The 14423-nt window shown below is 47.5% G+C and overlaps 1 protein-coding gene across 3 annotated transcripts in view; it reads left to right on the plus strand.

Annotated features, from left to right (window-relative positions):
- The window catches only part of LOC119185594 (uncharacterized), a 98626-nt gene that overhangs the window by 82072 nt on the left and 2131 nt on the right, over positions 1–14423 (plus strand). The gene's annotated exons all lie outside the window — the stretch shown is intronic.

The following is a 14423-nucleotide window of genomic DNA, read 5'->3' on the forward strand; positions in this document are numbered from 1 at the left end:
TGCAACACCTGCGTCAATTTGATTCAATTGCCCTTTTTTTGCGCTGAGCTGCATCAAAACCATGAAATTCGCCGGAATTGTGCCACACTGCACCAAAATGCCTGACCAGCCTCGAAACTTTGCGCTACTTTCAGCGAGATGTGGAGGCCACGTTGGCCATCTATAGTTTGCGTCGTCAATCAACCCAGGGATCCAGGTGCACACACTCCAACCTTAAACGAGTTTACTAGGATAGGGGAGTGCCCGGAACGACTGTAGCACCAATGCACAGAAAATGCAGGCCAAACAGAGTCAATCTGCATGCGGAACTTCGGTTGGAAGTCTGTGATTTGTCATTGCTTTAAGAGATGCGTGCGGCTTTGCTGAAGTAGTAGAGGGGAAGAGTTCCTGCTTCCCATTTAAAAGACCCAGGAGCTGTAGGTAGTAGATTTGTATTCTTAGTGTCACTTGTACTGCTGTCTTGGTTTCCTTTTTTGAGCTTCAGTTGCTACATATTTCTACCAAAAATTCCATGAAATATGAATTTAAAAAAATGTTTGACAGCAAGTGTATTCATTTGCAGTGCCACTGCATGGGATTCGGTAAAAACTTCATATTTCACGTAACTTTCCGTAGCAATGCATAGCAACTGAAGCTAGATTTAGAAAGAAAAAAAGCAAGCCAATACAGCTGTAAAAGTTACACAAACAATAAAAATCGACCGTCTACTGCTGCGATTCGAACTTGCATCTTTCGAGTGGGAAGTGTGGGCAACTACCCCTGGACCATTTTTGCTGAAAACCACAAAAGATAATTTTCAAAAGCAAAATCTCAAAGTATGTCGCTATATCGCACTACTCATGTATGTACTATGTAGATAGACTCTCCCGGTACAGCGGTCTAGCAGTGAGCACCTCATCCAAACTTTATTGTTAGCAGCAATTTCGTAATGCTTTTCTAACTTTTGCTCACAAATATTGTGTAAAAATTGAATATTTATTATAAAGACAATATCCGAGCTTCAGAGAGTCAAGCGGGCTTCACGGCAATCACCGAATGTGTTCTAGAGAACTTGGCCACACACCAAAACGCTGGATAACTGGGAGGCAATAAAGCAACTATTTCGCGATGAGCTGTGCTGATTTTACTGCTTGAGCAGGATATAAACGCATGCATTCATCGTTTAAGAGTGCGCAACTTTTCAGAACAGTCTAAAAATTCGCACGTAGGCTGTTTATTTACGTTGCAGAAGTTCTTATAGTAAAATTCCTGTGCAATTCAAAATGTTTGAAAGTTCGAATGTTCACATATTTCTAGTTTCACGTTAGTGACAACATTCAAATGTTCTAATTGGTTTTGTGCGACAAGTCCTAAGTCTTTTCTTACTGCACGAAAATGGTTGCTTTTCATATGTCTCGGGAAATTGTTTTTGCCAGTTAAAAAAGTGCTCCAGCATGCATTGCAGCATACCAAACTTCGCACAGTGAAATGCTGTTTTTGAAAAATATATCTTGTAGAACAACAAAATACTTTAGAATGAATAAAAATGTCAGAAGTGTGTAATTTTTGGTCATTACATGGTAAACAGTGCAAAAAAAAACACTATATATGCAAAAATATTCAAAACAAAGGAAATTTTGAATATAGGTTTTGTAGATAAAATGGCCCAGGAAAAATAGTCAATGTTGTACAATATGTTTCTCTTCACATAAACAAAGAGAACCAGAACCAAGGTGTTGCTCCATCGCTCACTCGTGCAATGCAGTGAAATATTGCATGGTTTTTTTTTGAGACACAAGTGTACTTGTACACTTTTCTCTGTAAATTTTTGTTGTCTTGTGATAAGTCTTTAGGTATTCCAATATATAGATGGATACCTGTGATGTGAATAATCCCTCTGTAAATGAGGTGTCTAATGAACTTCACCATTTCATCTAGCGTCACCTCTCTCCATGAGCCACCTTACTCCGCATAGGTTGGCGTTTCAATATATGTATCCAAGCATATTTATTTACATTTTCGCGCATATTGTGTTAAAAAGAAGACAATATCGCACGCAGTTCTAAAACTTTTCACACTGCTTCATAGTCGGGGCCAAGATGTGCTCCGGGGGCCTTCTTGTCATTAGGAAAAGCTCCGCAGCCAGCGCAAGCACGCTGCCCTCCAGCAAAAGGTGGATTACACACGTAACCAGAGTAGCTATAAGATTGCGCACAAAGGTCAGAAGCTATACGCAGTTGCCGCAGAGGAGACAACTTGAGGATGCAAACAAAGGAAATCCATGAACGGCTGCGGATGTCTCAGGCTGATGCAATACGTCGTGACCATAAAACTTGAAGCTGAGGTGCTATTATCCTTGAACTCTAAGGTCGTTCTGACTCAATTCAGGTAGGGTTGCTAGACAGTTTCAAACAGCGCATGTGTTTTGTAGCGCTGGTGCGCACCCATGCGCGTGTCGTCATGACAACATTATAGGAACTCCTAGTGACACTAGATGCAACCCTGTGTCTGATATAACGATGCAAGCAAAGCTGAAGCTGCTGGAAACTGTCAGAGAAGGCCACCAGGACACTTTAAACATGCGGCAGACCTTCGTAACAATTTTTTGTAGAACAAATTTTCTCTGACTCCCAAGAACAGCTCTCTATTGAATATCTGACATATATTTCTGGCAATATTACTGCTTAACATAGTCAAATTGAGAAGCTGACACTTTAATTCAAAATTTGGCATGCAAAGGTTCTTTTCACTACAGAACTTCTATGTTACTGTAGCCAACATTTTTAGAACTAGGTAAGTTGCAAAACTAAGCCATGTTGCTTGGCGCCGCCACTGCCAGAGACAAACATGACGCTGCTGTCGCATCAGGATTCACTCGCAGCATGCTCGCTCATGTCACTCCCGTACTAACCTCCGTCGGCTGTGCATGTTGCAGTGCGTCGCTACCGTGGAGGCTTCTTTCTGCGTGAACAGTCTTGTGCTTCAGCATGCCCTTTTCTGGTTTGTATGTGTTGCGTGTTTTCATCATGCCCACACGTTGCGTTTTCGGTTGTACAAGTGGCTACAGGAAATGAGAGACATGTACCATGACATTTTTTTTGTGCCTCGTGTGTACCAGAGCAGCGAAAGGCATGGAACCACGCTGTTTCTCGTGCGGATAAGAAACTGCCCAGCACATCACGTGTGTGTGATATGCACCTTCATGAGGAGGACATCCTGGAGACTTTCACTCACGTCATCAATGGTAAAAAGGTACAAATCGCCAGAGGAAAGTGGGACCTTCTCAAAGGATGCCTTGCACAGATATTCCCGAATTTTCCCGCTTACCTTTCAAATAGCCCCGACAAAGAAGCGAAAGCTGCCCGATAGAAGTGGGGTACTTTCCAGAATATCATCGGCGAAAAAGAATGGACTATCTCCGATCACTGAACTCGAAGACAGTGAAATTCAAGTCCCGACATGCCTTCAGCAACTGGCGTCAGTTCGCTTCAAGACATAGAAAACGTCTGTTTGTCCGCTTTGTGCTGGTGAAACGTTGTTGAAAATGGTAAAACAAGACGTTTTGTGGTGTTTATAGTGTTCAAAGAAGAAAAACGAGCGCTATTTGAGGAGAAATGCGTAGTCCTCGCAGAAGACATGACAGTCACCATTATCAGCCGTCGCCATCGCTTAGCCAAGTCGGCCGGCTATGCAGATACCATCAACCAATTGGCCGAACTTCTGGAGGACATAGAAAAGCTGAAAGTGTGTTATGTTGTCCTAGTGGGTCAGCAAGCAGCCTCGTGAGTAATGACTATGAAGTGCTCACGAGGCTGCCAATGTGCGTTCCCTGCTTGAAGCTTAGACTTCAACTGTGTTAAAAAGTTTCATTAGAGGAAATAAAGAAGTTGCAGGGGGAGACATGCTCAAGAAAAGGGCCGTACGCACACATTTTCGACAGTCTAAGTTGCTAAAGAATGTGACTGACATAAAGAAAGAAAAAAATTGGCAGATCCCACATACAGTGGGAATCGATAAGCGAAGCATGAATGAGAAATGTTGTTGTGTCACTTTAAAATCAGCACAACGGTATGAGGTGGAGGTAAATGATGCCGTACATGACTTCGGTGTCATGATAGTCATGTTTGAATTTGTCGTTTACCTTTGTCATATATTCATGTCACGTGATACTACATTTAATAAATGTGGAGCTAGTGAAACGGCCGCGAGCTCGCCATGAGCGTAGTATGTTGTCATGTTCTTACTTGACACGCGTGTCAGGATTATCATGTTTGCACCAGTCATATGTTTCGTCATTCATTGGCATCACCTAACACCAAATTTGGTACATGTGGAGCTAGCAAAACGGCCGCAAGCGCATCATGAAGGGCCCAATATACTCCAATGTAGCGTTGATGCACGCGCACGCTGCACACAGCGACGCTACGTTAGCAAAACGCGAGCACTCTATAGTCTGACGCCTAGCGCGACCAGCGTCTGTCAGTGTGGCCCGATGGCAACCTGTGCGAAATGTGATATGCTGAATTTTGCACCAGAGGCATAGAGTAACATTACTCTGTGCCAATGTGTTACCCAGACAACACTGCGTCTCCCTGCGGCACGCACCTGCGAGTATATGGCAAGACCAGTGCCTGGCGTAGCAACGCTGGGGTGACGCGACGAAATGAACGCCGGCGAAATATTGGGGCCTTGACTGTGGCATATAGTCATGTTCTCACATGGCAGGCATCTTATGATTAGTATGTTTGCACCAGTCACATATTTTCCTCATTCATTGGCGTCGCGTAATATCAAATTTGGCATATGTGAAGCTAGCGAAACGGCCGTGAGCGCATCATGAGTGTGGCGTGCAGTACACGACACGCATGTCGTGATCATCATGTTTGGATGTCTCATTTATCTATGTCGTCCACTCGCGTAGCGTATTACCGAGTTTGGTACATGTGAAGCTAGAGAAACGGCCGCCAGCGTATCATGAGCATGGCATGTAGTCATGTTGTTACATGACACGCATCATATGACTGTCATGTTTGCACTAGTCGCATACCTTCGTCATCCATTCACGTATTGTAATACCAAATTTGGTACATGTGATGCTAGCGAAATGGCCGTAAGCGCATCATGAGCCTGGCATGTAGTCATGTCGTTACATGACATACATCATCATCATCACCAGCCCGACTACATCCACTGCAGGACAAAAGCCTCTCCCATGTGCCGCCAGTTAAACCGGTCCTGTGCTTGCTGCTGCCAATTTATACCCGCAAACTTCTTAATATCATCTGCCCCCCTAACCTTCTGTCTCCCCCTAACCTGCTTGCCTTCTCTGGGAATTCAGTTGGTTACCCTTAATGAGCAGCGGTTATCCTGTCTACGCGCTACATGCCCGACCCATGTCCATTTGCTCTTCTTTATTTCAGCTATTATATCCTTAACCCCCGTTTGTTCCCTAATCCACTCTGCTCTCTTCTTGTCTCTTAAGGTTACACCTACCATTTTTCTTTCCAATGCTCGCTGCGTCGTCCTCAATTTAAGCTGCACCCTCTTTGTAAGTCTCCAGGTTTCTGCTCCGTAGCAAAGTACCGGCAAGATACAGCTGTTATATACCTTCCTCTTGAGGGATAGTGGCAATCTACCTGTCATAATTTCAGAGTGCTTGCCGAATGTGCTCCACCCCATTCTTATTCTTCTAGTTACTTCAATCTCGTGGTTCGGCTCTGCGGTTATTACCTGTGCTAAGTAGACATAGTCTTTTACAACTTGAAGTGCAGTATTACCTATCTCGAAGCGCTGCTCTTTTCCGAGGTTGTTGTACATTACTTCCGTTTTCTGCAGATTAATTTTAAGACCCACCTTTCTGCTCTCCCTGTTCAACTCCGTAATCATGAGTTGCAATTCGTCCCCTGAGTTACTTAGCAATGCAATGTCATCGGCGAAGCGCAGGTTACTAAGGTACTCTCCATTAACTCTTATCCCCAACTGTTCCCATTCTAGCCTTCTAAAAACCTCCTGTAAGCATGCGGTCAATAGCATTGGAGAGATTGTGTCCCCCTGCCTTACACCCTTCTTGATTGGTATTCTGTTGCTTTCTTTATGAAGCACTATGGTAGCAGTTGATTCCCTGTAGATTTTTTCCAGGATATTTATATATGCTTCGTCGACACCCTTATTCCGCAGTGTCTGCATGACGGCTGATATTTCTACTGAATCAAACGCCTTCTCGTAATCTACGAAGGCTATGTATAGTGGTTGGTTATATTCTGACCATTTCTCTATTACCTGATTGATAGTATGAATGTGGTCGATTGTTGAGTAGCCTGTTCGAAATCCTGCTTGTTCCTTTGGTTGATTGAATTCTAATGTTTTCTTTACTTTGTTAGCAATTACCTTTGTAAATAGCTTGTATACTACAGAGAGCAAGCTGATCGGCGTGTAATTCAAGTCCTTGTCATCGCGTTTCTTATGTATTAAGATGATATTAGCGTTCTTCCAAGACTCTGGTACTCTCCTCGTCAGGAGACACCTCGTAAACAGGGTGGCTAGTTTTTCTAACGCAATCTGTCCTCCATCTTTCAGCAGATCTGATGTTACCCGATCCTCACGAGCAGCTTTGCCCCTTTGCATGCTCTCCAAAGCTTTTCTGACTTCTTCTATCATTACTGGTGAAGTGTAATCTGGGTTACTGCAAGTTCTTATAGTATTAAGGTCGCGGTTGCCTCGGCTACTGTACAGATCTCTGTAAAACTCCTCCGCTATTTTAACTATCCTATCCATATTGGTAGTTATTTTGCCTTCTTTGTCCCTTAGTGCATACATCCGACTTTTGCTTATCCCAAGTTTCCTCTTCACTGCTTTGACGCTTCCTCCTTTTTTCAGAGCGTGTTCAATTCTCTCCATGTTATACCTTCTTACATCGCATATGTTACATCTATTAATCAACTTCGAAAGCTCTGCCAGTTCTATTTTGTCAGTTGTACTTGACACTTTCATGATGTGACGCTTCTTAATGAGATTCTTCGTTTCCTGGGAAAGCTTGCCAGTGTCCTGTCTAACTACCGTGCCTCCAACTTCCACTGCACACTCCGTAATGATACTCGTCAGATCATCATTCATTGTATCTACGCTAAGGTTGGTTTCCTCACTAGGAGCCGAGTACCTGTTCTGAAGCGAGACTCTGAATTCCTGTGCTTTCCGTCTCAGTGCTAGCTCATTGATTGACTTCTTGTGTAACATTTTCTGCCGTTCCTTCCTCAAGTCTAGGGGAATTCGAGACCGTACCATTCTATGGTCACTGCATCGCACCTTGCCAACCACTTTCACATCCTGCAGGATGCCCAAGTGTGCACTCATTATAAAGTCTATTTCGTTCTTATTTTCGCCATTAGGGCTCCTCCATGTCCACTTGCGGTTTCCTCGTTTTCGGTAGAAGGTATTCAAAATCCGTAAATTATTGCGTTCTGTGAATTCTACTAGAAGCTCTTCTCTGGCGTTTCTATACCGATGCCATAATCTCCTACTGCCTGGTCTCCAGCCTGCTTCTTTCCTACTTTTGAATTAGAGTCTCCATCAGTATAGTATACTGTGTTTTTACCTTACTCATTGTGGATTCCACGTCTTCATAGAAGCTTTCAACTGAAGCGTCATCGTGGCTGGATGTAGGTGCATTAGCCTGTACCACCTTCATCTTGTATCTTTTATTCAGTTTAGTTACGATACCTACCACCCTTTCATTAATGCTATAGTATTCCTCTATGTTGCCAGCTATGTTTTTGTGAATTAGGAACCCCACTCCCAGTTCTCTTCTGTCAGCGAAGCCCCTATAGCAAAGGACGTGCCCATTCTGTAGCACCGTATAGGCCTCATCTGTCCTCCTAACCTCACTAAGCCCTATTATGTCCCATTTAATGCCCTCTGGCTCCTCGAATAGTACAGCTAGACTTCCCTCACTAGATAAGGTTCTAGCGTTAAACCTTGCCAAGCTCAGGTTCCAATGGTGGCCTGTCCGGATCCAGAGATTCTCAGCACCCTCTGCTGTGTTGCAGATCTGACCGCCGCCGTGGTCAGTTGCTTCACAGCTGTTGGGGACTGAGGGCCGTGGTTTATTTCACGTATGCATGTGGAAGGTAGTCGCCAGATACTGCACCAGGGTGGCCAATCCTTCTCTGGTGAGGGGGTGCGTTCCCGGTGGTGTTTTGCCGGTGAGGCCGCACCCCAGGCCTCTTAATGCAGTTCCATCACCACGCGGATTTTTTTTTTATCCGGTTGGGAACTGCACGGCACCGGGATTTGAACCGCGGACAATTTGCATGCGAGGCGGATGCTGTAACCACTATGCCATCGCCATGACATACATGTCACGATTTTCATGGTAGGGTCTGTCGCTTGTATTCGCCATGCAATCATGTCATACCATACCAGTTTTGCAACATGCCATTTCAACAAAACCACCGCAAGAGCTGCAGGACCTTGAAATGTAAATCATGACATCGTTGACATACATGTCATGATTTTCAAGTTATGACTAGTCAGTTATGTTCTTCATACAGTCATGTTATGCCATACCAAGTTTGGTATCGATACCATTATTGAAAAGGCCAGGAGAGCTAAAAAGTCATAGGCGGCTACATAGATGGGTGGGTGGGTGGCACACAGAGACGATGCACACAGAAGTATAAGAAGTGTTATAACCGGCCCCGCGGCTGGGCCGCGCCTCGAAACGCACGAACAGAGTGGCCAGGGCAAAAAGCGAGCGTTTATTGTCCGGCTTTGGTTTTTATAAGAACGAAAGGTAAGGGAAGGGGAAGAGGGAGATAAGATAGAAGGCGCGCGCAGCGTAGACTGGCAGCGCTTGTTTAGCGGTTGCGAACAGTTCGTGGCATTCCTTCTTCCTTAGAATCCATAACGCTCCACTGGTTTCTTGATACGTGTGGAATGTCTTAGCTCTGGGGGCGGGTGGCCCGGAAGACCGGGGCCAGTAGCCGCTGGAGCTTCGCAGTCTTGTACTGGAGGGTCCGGGCTTATCTGGGGGCTAGTGAGAGCCTCTGGACTCGGCGGTTCTTCGATGCTTCTCCGCCTGAGCTGGTCCATGTGCCGGTGAACAAGCCCGTTCTCCGTGTCGACAGACACGATGTGTGCACCAGAGGTTGACCGGACCTTCCCAGGTGTCCACTTGACACCACGGCCGTAATTGCGAAGGTACACAGGATCTCCCGGTGCGAAGTTCCACTCGGCGCTGTCAGCAGAGTGGACATCCCCTGTTGCTCGGCTCTTGGGAGGAAAACACATGTCTAATCGGGTGCGGAGCTGGTAACCCAACAACATTTCTGATGGTGAGCGCCCGGACGGAAGCGGCGTGTTTCTATAGCGGCACAGTGTTCTAGCCAGCGCCCTTGACAAGTCTGCGTCCCCACACTTCTTTAGTCCGTCTTTGATGGTTCGCACTGCACGATCGGCGAGTCCATTACTCTGTGGATGGTGGGTGGGTGCCCGCATGTGAACTACCCTGTTCTGTTGCAACAACTCCTTGAACTCCCATTTGGTGAATGGCGTGCCATTATCAGACACTACTGTGTGTGGCAGACCGAATCTACTGAACAGCGTTCGCAGGGTATCGACTGTGTTGCGCGAGGTCGCGTGAGCCAGGGGAATGGCCTCAATTCATTTACTGTGAGAGTCCACGACGACAAGAAGCATCTTGTTCTGGATCGGATCCGCGAAGTCGACATGCAATCGCGACCATCTTTCCTGCGTCTCTGGCCAGCGAATGGGTGCTTGCGCGGGTGGCATGAGCAACGCCTGTACGCAGTGCTGACACACAGCGGCTAAGCGCTCAATATCGTGGTCCAAGCCCGGCCACCAAAATTTTGACCGTGCAACTGCCTTCATTGCAGAAACTCCTTGATGAGCTCCATGTAATAACTTTAGTAGCTTCTTCCTGGCTTCCGCCGGAACCACAACACGATGACCCCAGTGAAGCAAGTTATGCTGCACGGACAGCTCGTTCCGCCTTTTGTGATACTCCCGCATCTCTGTGCCTTCGTCCGCAGTGCGTTGTGGCCAACCTTTGATTACGTATCTGCACACACTCGACAGTACGCCGTCTGACTGCGTGAGGGCTTCAAGCTCTTTCATGGGCACCGCCAACTCGTCCCACTGGTTCACGACGAGGACGTACTCGGCCGAATCCTCGTCGTCCTGCAGCTCCTGTTCAAGAGATTGGGGTAACCGGCTTAATGCATCCGCGTTGAGCATAAATTTTCCCGGCTTGTACTGCAGTTTATACTTGTATGCACCAAGTAGTAGCGCCCATCTTTGTATTCTGGCTGCCGCCATGACGGGGGTCTGACGGTCGTGCCTTAACAGGCCCAGCAACGGCTGGTGATCCGTAACCAGAGTGAACTCTCGCCCCAACAGGTAGTCCCTAAACCTAGTAACACCAAATATCAAGGCTAACGCCTGGCGCTCGATCTGAGAGTACTTTCTTTCGGCAGTTGTCAGCGTTCTCGATCGAAAGCCTATGGGTCGCTTCTCGCCTTCGGTGTGATGAAAAATTGCAGCACCATCTCCGTATGGGGACGCATCACACTCCAAGAAGAGCTCACGGTTCGGGTCAAAATGAGTGAGTATGGGTGCCGCGCACAACGCATTTTTCACCTGGACAAAGGCTTTCTTTTCTTTGGTGCTCCACGTCCACTTAGCGCCCTTTTTCAGCAGTTTGTACAACGGTGCTAGAATGGTAGACTAGTTGGGCATAAACTTGTTATAAAAGGTTACCATGCCCAGAAATGAGCGTAGCTCGCAGACGTTCTGTGGAGAGGGGGCTAGCCTGATGGCATCCACGTTCTTTTCCATGGGATGCAGTCCGTTCGCGTCAATACGGTGACCTAGATATGTAACAGAGGGCTCGCTAACGCGGCACTTATCAGCACGAAGCTTAATGCCATGTTCACGGAAGCGCTCGAGCACAGCCATCAGATTGCAATTTTGGCTGTCACCCTCTTCCGCTATCAACACGTCATCTAGGTGCGCTTGCACCCCAGGCAAGCCCTGTAGGATTGATTCAATCCGCCTTTGAAATATCGCCGGTGCCGAAGCAATCCCAAACGGGAGGCGGTTGAAGCAAAAGAGGCCCTTGTGGGTGTTTATCACGGCCAATTTGTGACTCTTCGTCTAGCGGGATCTGGTTGTAGGCGTCGCGCAAATCCAAAATGCTGAACCGCTCCCCCCCACCTAATTGCGCAAAAGTATCCTCGATAAGAGGCAGTGAGTATTGTTCCAGCTCGCATACTAAGTTCAAAGTAACCTTGAAGTCACCGCAAATGCGAACTGTGCCGTCTTTCTTTAAGACTGGAACAATCGGCGTAGCCCATTCCGAGTGCGTCACTGGTGATATAATGCCTGCTGCCACGAGTCGATCTAATGCCTCTGAAACTTTATCCAACAGAGCGTAGGGTACCTTTCTTGCCTTGAAGAACTTTGGCGTCACTCCAGGCTTGATGTGAAGGCGCACCGGTGGGCCTTTCACGAGTCCTACCCCCTCCGTGCACAGGTCGGAGTAGCGGTCCAACACAGCAGGCGCGGGCGGAGACTCCGGGCTCGACCCGAGTGGTGGCGCAGCTACGTGGAGTACTGCTGGGCCCTGCTCTTGTAGTTTCTGCAGCAAATCACGACCGCACAGGAGAGGACCTTCGCAGTCCAAGACGATTAGGTTGCAATCAACCTCCGCCGATTTGTGGCATACACGCATTGACAGTACTCCGACTACGGGTAGCTTCCCCAAATAGCACGCCACCTTTATCTTCGGCTCTTGCAACTTCGGCCATTGATGACGGTGGGCTTTGTAGGTTGCTCTAGGAATGACGCATACGGGCGAGCCGGTATCAACGTCCATTTTCAGCTTTACGCCGTTCCATGTGAACGTTTCCTGAATCGGTGGCACCAATGAATTCTTCGAAGTTACGCACCAAAGTTGCGACGCGCTGCTATCACTGTCGTTGGCTTGGGCTGTTACATTCAACGCGTTGTCGATCCTTTGGCACATGCGTGCCAAGTGCCCTTGCTTTCCCACATTTGTAACAGTGCCTCCCACGCACTGAACAGGTCGCGCGCTTATGATTACGCTTTCCGCAGCACTCGCATGGCTTTCAGTCTTCGTTTTTCTTCTGGCCTCGCGACACCCAGCGTTGCTCCTTCATTGCCGACACTGTTACCGGGGGCGTTTCTCGATTTATGTTCTCCGCATCTAACCCTGCCCTTTCTGCCCCCAACGCAAGTGCCTCTGCTTCTTGTAATGTCAACGCAGATTTCGCGAGCAGCTGCTTTTGCAAATTTCTTGAACGTACGATACGGTCCCTTAACATCCTATACAGCATGGACGAGAAGTTGCAGTTATGCGCTAGGCGCCGTATTTCCACAATGAATGCGTGAACAGACTCTCCTTCCTGCTGGTTTCGGTGGAAAAACTTGAAGCTTTCTGAAATTTTGTTTGGTCGTGGGTCATAATACTCGCTTATAACTTTCACTACCGCATCGTAGCCGAGTGCGTTTGGCCTCTGCGGTGCCACTCTACCGCATAGCACATCAATCGTTCGCGACCCAAGTGCGGCTACCAACAGGGCTCTTTTCCTGGCGTTGTCCGTGACTTCGTTTGCTTCAAAATATGCCCCAACCTTCACGAGGTACGCTTGCCACTTATCTGTGTCGTTGAATTCTGAGAGGCGGTGACTCATGCCTGTCGATGGGGTGGCTGCTTGCCCGCCTTCAGGAAGCAGCTGGGTCTCGTTCTTTGTTGAAATACTCGTCGCCACTGTTATAACCGGCCCCGCGGCTGGGCCGCGCCCCGAAATGCACGAACAGAGTGGCCAGGGCAAAAAGCGAGCGTTCATTGTCCGGCTTGGGTTTTTATAAGAACGAAAGGTAAGGGAAAGGGAAGAGGGAGATAAGATAGAAGGTGCGCGCAGCGTAGACTGGCAGTGCTTGTTTAGCGGTGGCGAACAGTTCGTGGCAAGAAGTATAACGCTATAAGAAGTATCACGCTGGCTCTGATAGTGTAAAAAGAAGCGTAATTCACACAACGAACGTTTCAGCTCACATTAGACGAACGTTTCGGCCGTTAGACCGGCCATCCCCAGACGAAGGCCGGCCCCACGGCCGAAACGTTCGTCTAAATTGTGCTGAAACGTTCTTTGTGTGAATTACGCTTCTTTTTATATATATTTACATATACACACACATATATCGTAACGGGGATTGAAAGAGCGAGAGAGAAAAAGTAGGGCTCTCTCGAGCGATGGTGATTCGGCAGTGATGGTTGAGCGCTGGCATTTTCAGTTTAAATAAACCCACCACATCCGTAACAGCTTTGGTGGAGGTGCTGGGTCCTGCACCCCGCAGCAGAAGTTCTTCGAAGTAGCAGACAGTTAGCTGTCCTACTCCCAGACAACATCAGCATGAATTACGACACAGCAATCCCGTTGACGTACTACGCTGCTGCATCCACCAGTGCCACCAACATGGCTCAAGGTGGCCGTAGACCTTGACAACCAGACTACTGGGCACTTGAACCACGGATATTCTCGGGTAAAACTGACGAAGACGTGCATGCTTGGCAAAAACACTACGACAGAGTGAGCTGCTACTACGGATGGGGCGCGCCGGCGAAGCTTGTGAACGTAGTATTCTTCCTTGCTGGGACTGCTTTGCTTTTGCTTGAGAACCATGAACATGTCCTCACCACTTGCAATATATTTGTTGAGTAACTGAAGGCCTGCTTTGGGGACACGAGTTCTATGAAAAATAAAGCTCAGCAAACGCTGTAACGTAAGGCTCAGTTGCCCGGTGAAACGTGCACAACCTACATTGCAGAGGTATGCAAGCCTTGCGGGATGGTCAACGCAAATATGTCTGACAAAGGCAAAGTCGGTCATTTGTTAAAAGGCATCACCGAGGACATGTACAATTTTCTCATAACGAAAGAAAACTTGAACACTCCTATTTTCAAGCAGCAGTGTCGCGCTTTCGAGGCGTTGAAGAGCCGGAGAGTTTTACCCAAGTTCAGGCACTTGGACAATGTTCCCACTGTTGCAAGTATGGACGTTGCTGCCTGCGAAGACATTCCCTTCCTCTTACGTTGGGTAGTTCGCGAAGAGCTCGTACGGCTTCGAACAGGTGATGCTCACCACCAATGCTCGTTCGCCGCGTGCCCCGAGCCATCTCCCTACTAGATGCGAGAGCGTCACGTCGAAAACCAACCGCGCACAGAAACTGCAGATTTCGCCCTGCAGCTTCCATTTTCCCCGACAGGTCACGGCCACCACCGGATGTCATCACCTCGACGTGCCGTTGCAGACCTCCGAACGTTGTCAACCAGGCCTCTACCAGAATACTACTATGCGTCATCACGAAATGTTCCTACAGAGCATGTTGAAATATATATGAAGCATCGT

This window comes from Rhipicephalus microplus, unplaced genomic scaffold, assembly GCF_043290135.1.
Source record: "Rhipicephalus microplus isolate Deutch F79 unplaced genomic scaffold, USDA_Rmic scaffold_15, whole genome shotgun sequence".
In the NCBI taxonomy this organism is placed as follows: Eukaryota; Metazoa; Arthropoda; class Arachnida; order Ixodida; family Ixodidae; genus Rhipicephalus; species Rhipicephalus microplus.